The 7,780-nt window shown below is 37.7% G+C and overlaps 1 protein-coding gene across 1 annotated transcript in view; it reads right to left on the reverse strand.

Annotated features, from left to right (window-relative positions):
- The window catches only part of LOC100749566 (protein Tob1-like), a 55,715-nt gene extending 50,189 nt beyond the window's left edge, over positions 1-5,526 (reverse strand). The window contains exon 1 of the mRNA XM_033321893.1: positions 4,787-5,526. The gene's annotated coding sequence lies outside the window, so the exon portion shown is untranslated. The remainder of the gene's footprint in view (positions 1-4,786) is intronic.
- Between the last annotated feature and the right edge of the window lie 2,254 nt (positions 5,527-7,780).

The raw sequence follows: 7,780 nt of genomic DNA on the forward strand, positions 1-7,780 counted from the left end.
TATAGTGGAGATCGGTCGAAAGCGTAAAATGCAATTTCCCTGAAAGTGCTTCATAAATGTTGCAATTTATTTCTGTTAATTGGTACGGGAATGAGAACGCGTGAATCAATGGAATAAAAGGGACTAAGGTTGAAATACTGAATCTCTAAATCTGAAACTTAACATTCCACAATTCGAGTCCTAATTCAATCGCTTCTACATTTTCTCAGAATCCTGTCATATTCAAATCTCAAAATCTTCTATATAATTATACATGTACACAATAATATATTATATACACCTATATAAACTTCTACTTCGAACACTTAATCCATCAGTCATTAAAAAAATTATCAAAGTAATACTATTGTACATATCGCGATTAATCAGAACAAAACGCATTAATTTTCAATAATCGTTGTTTCAACACTGTGGTAATGAAGAGACGACGAATCGTCACGTAATAATTGGCAGATGACACTAATTCCGAGGACAAGCACGATTGATTTTATACTCAACTAAACTCATCTACGCTCCGTGTGCGCACCTGACCAATCTCCTTCTTTCATCATGGCGACGTTTAATCCCATCTTTTTCCGTCGTAAAGAAATATAGCTACCGGAATTTATTGCCAGTACGAATTCTCAGCCTTCAATATCGGCATATTAATTTTCGGCTGGCGCACGAGGGACGTTCGATCGCTTCGTTAATTATTAGCCGATTTTTCACCGTCTCGAGGCTAAGACCTGCAGGAATTCATGCCGACATAACGATGTGAAGTACTGTAAGAGTTTTAGAAATATTGTGATGATCCACGCAAAATTCTCATTAGATAAATGGTTTACGCTAATTATACGTACTTAAGAATAATATGTTAAACGATCGATATTTCTTTCGAACTCGTTGTAGTCCTAGAACTTATATGTTCTAATCTAGCTCTTCTCTCGATACATAGAAACACTTAACTTTTTAAAGAAAAACTTTATCGTAAAATTTAAAAGAGGAGATCGTGCGCGTTAACAACGATGCTTTCAGCAACGATAAGATTGAAAGTGCAAAATTCAAGTATCATTGATGTTTTCAGAAACGAACTGCTTTTAACCTGCGAGAAAAATTATCTTTTTTACGAATTACTAAGAAAGGCACAATAGACTAAAATTTTAAACCAGTTTTATCAAAGATCGATAGGTGTATTTACCGTTTAGTTGATGAATAATTTACTAGAGTACAATGTTACGTATATACAGTCAACAAGAGATAAACTTGACTTTTAACCTTTAACGAAAAGTTTTTCTCGAAAGGGTGATAACAATATTCGAACGAGCTTTTGTTTTTTCGTGGATACAAACGAGAGAGAGAGAGAGAGAGGGGGGGAGAGATAGGGACAGGGATGAGATGAGAGTTCCGGTGACCAGGTCTGACTAACATGTTTTTGCGCGGACCTCGAAAGCTTTATTTGCCGAGCGAGATTTTCCAATTAAACCGTGATTAATCCGCGCGACGAATGCTTAGGGCCGAATGTTTACGGCTCAGGGGAAATAAGTTGCTGGTATACAGAGCGTGGAAAATCGATACACACAGTGAGGGCAGGGTGTAACGGGTAGGGTTTGGGTGCAGAGGAATCGACGATAATCCGATTTCGATGGACGGCACGAGTTGGATAATTCGTTTGCCTCGTGCCACTCCAAATAGAGAAAGAGAGATAGAGAGGTAGAGAAAGAGAGATAGAGGGATAGAGAAAGAGAGGTAGAGAAATAGAAGGAGAGGAGAAAGATGAGTGTGTTCTATCTTCGTCCTTCATCCCGCTTTTCTGTATTTCTATCTCTGTTATCGATGGAACTATTGAATTCCGTTTTCCTCGACTCGCGTGACTCGAATCGCGAAAAAATTCGAACTGCGTAGAGAGGAAAAGCGCTTCGCGATCGTTCGAAATGACTTTACATTCTACGAAATAGTTCGAGGATAAAATTTTTCGATCGAATGGTTTCGTCGTTGCGATTTTTATTAATTACTTCTTATTGGATCTTCCGATTATCTTAACTTGGGGATTTACTTAGTCGCGATAGTTGGGAAAATAGAGAAATTGTGTTTGTGGGAAAACTAATATATGGTCATAGGTACTGTATAAAAACATGATTCTAAAGGAGAAATATGTAATGAATGATGTTAAACGATGGATATAGTACTAGAATTACATTACATATATCTAAATATAACATGTAAGACAGCGTTGTTAAATTAAAAACAGTCATTTGTATGTGCTATATAACATCCTCAAACTGGTTGCCTCGTTTGCATAATGTATAAAACATTTCGCAGCGTATTTTACGAGCGAATAAAGATGTTTAAGTTGGCGATTCTCTAATAATTAAACAGTGTCTCCAAGAACTAGAAATTATTTTGCAATGTTTCCCTTGCGTAAAGAAAGAAACGAAAGATCACCTATACCCAGACGATGTTGTCACTCTCACGAACTTGATATACTCAATGCTTCATTCATGGATCATTCAAAGTAATAATTTCATTATATGAGAATAATACTAATAATAATAATGACAATTATATACATTCTAATTTACAAACTGTATTCAATGATTTAATCATTTTGAGTATCAACCTTACAAATACTATGAGTAGTAAAAATTTAGAAAACGATTATAATATACTTATAAATAACTGGATTATTACTTTAATTACACCTTCTATTATAATAAATAACTAAAAAAGAGTCTAATAGAAACCATCACTTAAACGAAAATAAAAGCTTTCTGGTTTTACGTTTTATTATAATCCAACAGTCAATTTCAATCAATTAATTCGTCAAACGCGAGTCGCTGACGCGATGCGCCATCTCGTATAGCCAGCGGCGACCTTGCTATTATTGTCACACTATTTTCATAAGCAGCTCGGGCAAATCTGACGTAAATAAATGCGTAAATACCTCTATACCGCATTTTAACCTATTAATTAATTAACGCGCCTAATCTGCTAATTCGTTTGACACACACACACACATACACACACACACACACACACACGATTCCTAAGCGCGAATGGAAATCGTCATTTCCGCAGTAGGAAAAGCATGTTCCAGACAGCGTTACGACCTCAACGTAATTTGTCGTAATAGGCATGTTTGTTTGATGTAATACCAAGAGACTGAGTCACTACGATCGTTCCAGATCGCGAGCGACCTTGAAGAAAAGCGAAACGCCTCGCATCGACTGACGACGAATACAATTTCTAGATCGATGTGTCGAACCAATGTTATTATTTACCTTTTAAACGAAGCTGCATTGCAACGGACGATTCGGATTGTCGTCACAATATTCTCACACCATAACTCTACCTGTAGCGTAGAAGCACAACATTGGTATCTACTCGAACGATAATCTCATTTGTTAATATACCAATAAACTAAATATCCTATTCCCCAATCGCATATAAATGACATTTTTAAAACGATTTTGCAGTCAGTTATAGAAGTCTATATACGTATACTTAATGAATTCTTTGTACATGTATTATTTACTGAAAGAAATTAGAAACGTATTTTGCATTAGGACCATTAAAACTCACAAGCAGTGCCTTATTAAAGTATTTGGTCACTTACAGAAATCTTTTACTAAACGTATTATGCGTCTTATATAAACCATTTTAAAATTTCAGTAGCATTATGTATAATGGAACACGTTTATTATATTAGTAAAATTTGAAACAAATGGGAAATATACGTACGTATACATAGAAGAATATAATCATAGTATTTGAACGGTCAGTTATTTATTATACTAGTAAACTAAAAAATATTTACTGAGATCGCTCTTAGCACTAATTATATGCTGAAGACCGTTATATTGCATAGTACGTTTTAAACTAAATATATATTTACAGCAAATATTTTGCAACTTTTATATACACTTCTAGATTCGTTTCAAATTTTACAAATAGAATTATGATAGTCATGTCTCATTATAGTGTTAATGAAACTTTAAAAAGTTTCGTATGACGCATGTAATATATTCATCAAAATTTTCTATGTTAATATTTTTTGTGTTTCGAATATTGTCAATATTGTCAATATTGTCCTTAAATGTCAAATTGATCGACTCTTTCTTACTGCTTCAATTTCATTACATAAATACACGATTAATATACAATTGTTGAGAAACAAATAGTTAATTTTCATACGTCGAGATAAATTTAGAAAGCAATGTTTGTAAGTTCATCAATATGTCTTCTGAATGGCTCATGTAACATATAACAAAGTCCCTAAATCCGATTAATATAAAATATGGTACAAAAAGATTTTTAGAACTAACCTCCTAATTAAAAGAGTGTAGGCAGGCTTTTCTAAGACACTACACATCACTGTCATCTTTTTTTATTAATTTAAGAAATAAAGACTGAAACGTAGATCGTAAAACCGAAACGAAACATACATATATTTTAGTGTCATCTTAAACGGTGATTGGTCAAGGTAGTTAGTTCGATATATCGAGCTTCGTGGTGGTTGCGATAATCGAAGGATCAAAGGCGCGATTACTGCGCCACAGACGCGGCAGAAATGCTCTTGAACCGTTACGAAGTGGAATCGTGCTCCGATCGCGTGACACATTACGGAATTCGCACCGTGACGGGTTCCGCGCATAAATTATCTGACCGTGTGACGCGTGTGTACACAGAGCATGGAAAAAAAGAAAAAAAGAAGCAGAGTGGCGAGCTCACGCGAGCTACGGTTCCGTTTCGCGATCATGATCAAGAAACGTCTAGAGTTGTCTCGAATGAAGAAGAGTTCGATACTCACGTGTCTTTGTTGGGTCAGCGAACACTATTCTCGTCCCTCGAATGAAGCACGAAAGTACGAAATGACGTCAGTGGAAGATCACTAGTTCCGTAATACCCTCGGAATATCCTCCTCGTTGCGTATCCACAGTCCTCTTCTCACCGTGCTCCTGAGTTCTCCTACAAGGTACGATCACGAAATATTCCTTGCTGTCACACTGCTTTACAGATCGTGTAGCTCCAAAAGGTAGAACAAGCTGTCACTCGCGCAATCGATTCTCACTTTTGGCGAAACGATGTTACGTTGGGAAATAAGGTTATGGTACACGACCGTTTCGTATCGCTACACGGGTTACGTATAAAAGTAAAAAAAAGAAAGACGCGGAGATTATGGGAAGAAAGGAAAACGATCGGAGCAGTAACGATGTTACCGTACTGCTTCCCCTTTCTTCACTATCTTTTCTATCGATATTCGGTCGTGTTACTCGCTGCAACGACGTTCGCGGTGTGTGTCGTGTCAGTTCTCGAACGCAGCACTGAGGAAAGAACTCGTCCTTTGCGCGCGCGCGTTACTGTACACGCGTATATCTATATACATATATGTATATAGAGACAGATATAGATATTGTAGACAACACGCGTGCCCCTGTAATGTCCTTCGTTCCGTTTTTCTTTTCCTTCTGTTCTTCGATCAGAGCAGTTATCGTTCCGCGAATCCACACGAACAGTCACTCGCGAGTGCCGCTGCGAGACTGGAACGCGGGGAAACATGTGCGGCCTCTTACATACCGCTGTGGACGAAGGGGGAGTCGGGGAGGGGAGTAGGGGGAGCCACCAACGAACGAGACGAGCGGTGGGGGACGATCCCACTCCTCGAACAACGAGTGGGGTAACTGGCAAGGACGCGAGACCTCGACATGTCGCGGTCGCTCGACGTACTACTTTTTTCCTAACACTCCTGCTTGCTTTCCTCCCGATCACATTGATAAGGGAAGTTATCGGGTGCCGCTCTCTTCTCTCGAGACCTAAAATTGAATGACGGAAAAAAAGAAAGAAGGTTGTTCCATTTAGGTCGCGTTTCTGATCTGTGCAAACGTATACGAAAATCATTGCAAACGCTAAAGATAGTAAAAGAAGTAAGGTGAGAGCTTGTTCCTTTTGGAGCTGGTTAACTATATTTAGAGCCTCGTTTTCTATCCGTTGTTGAAATGTATCGAGCAAAATAGAGTAATACCTATGTATAATGCCTACTATTAGATGAAAGTGAGCTTTTTTGTTATCTACTCGTAAATATAAATCATTGGCAATTTTTAATTATCGCTACTGCCTTTCGTACTTAAACCTTTTTGTAATCTCGTCGTTATCCATGGATCTATTACACGAGCTCTAAACGAGCCTAGTTTACTTATCTGTCATTAACGATGCACGGGATCACGAAAGATTTAAGAGGTTAATGTCATTTAACCAATTTATTTTTATTAAACTCTTCGTGAAGATAAGGGACTTAAATCTTCCAAATTTCCTCATATATATGACATATTAAATATATCGCTCGGCCAAAGAGAGATGTTCACGAAGGAACACCTCGATGTTGGAGTATCATTTAATCATGTCTAGATAGGAAGACCTTGATTCACTTACGCGTAAGCACGAACCGACAAACCGAACGTGCAGGAAGCCCGCTATCTAAAGACAATCGCGACAAATCGCAAGGTAGATTTGTATCGCAACTTCCGCGATGAGGTAAGACCGGCGAGACGTAATCGCGATTATAAAGTCGTGTCGGCCGTCGGCCATGGCTCGGGGAGGAATCCATTTTTCTCTCCGCGTAACGCAGAAGAGAAGCAGGATGATTGCGATGCAAGTTATTGTAAATCGCTCATAAGGATTGGACAATCGCTTCTCGATTCGACACGTTCGCTTGTATGGTCATTGTTGCGAGTATTTGAACATTTATTCATTTTAGTTTTACACTTTATTACAATTATCTGATGGAATGTTCGATAGCAAGTAAATGGTATTTTGAATGAATTATCTTAAATCAGTATCCGTTGTTTACGACAACTGCGTCGTCTTTTACGTATAAATGTTATTGAATTGATTAACGGTTCAAGTATATTTAAGACAAGTGGAGTCTAGATTATTTAGTTACAATATTCTGAAGATTACAATCGGTCGATCGTAATGGTATTGAGGCGATAGACATTCGATATGTGGATCAGAGAACAATATTTTAAATCAAAGCAACAGGTTACATAATGAATAAATTCAAGAGAGTAGTGGTAGAATAGGTTACATAAGTTTGCAATAAAAATATCAAAGTTGCGTGTTAAGATAGCGAAAAAGAAAAGTGGTTTTGTGAGTTTCCAGAAACATTCATAAAACCGGTAGTTGGTAATATGTAACAGTAAAAGTAGCTATTCTCTTTCAGAAACAGGACACGCAATTTGGTTACTCCATTGAATGAATCATACTTGACTCACAAAAATGGTGACTCCCCTACAACTGAGGATATTTGACTCATTCTTCAGAATCTTCTAGAAACTCTACTCTCCATTTAAATACTATATCGCATCACTTATACCTCAAAATGTTTCACACCTCAAATTGTGACAAATTATTGCAACAAAACGATACACAAAGATTCAACAGTGAAATTCTACGTAATCTCGAAATCTGATAATTCACCAGCGCCAAATTTGAACATTCTGCACGACAAGAAGATGTTTGCTACTCGCAGCGTGTATTTATATCAAAAGCCCAGCGTAACGTTTTTAAAGAATGCCCCCTTTGTATTTGCCATTCGTGGTATAGAATAAAATGTGTCACGCATACACAAACAGGGATGATAGAAAGAGCACGCACGAGCGCACCCTTCGTACAAGGCTCGGGCACGTGGAAAGTTCAACAGGAAGGAAACATCAGAAACGCACACCACACATACACCCTTCGTCTCTCCATTTCACTTTTCCTTTCACGCGTGCCTTTTAAAGGTCCCATGGAAAGCAGCACGCGC

This window comes from Bombus impatiens, unplaced genomic scaffold (assembly GCF_000188095.3).
Source record: "Bombus impatiens unplaced genomic scaffold, BIMP_2.2 scf_0525, whole genome shotgun sequence".
Taxonomy (NCBI): domain Eukaryota; kingdom Metazoa; phylum Arthropoda; class Insecta; order Hymenoptera; family Apidae; genus Bombus; species Bombus impatiens.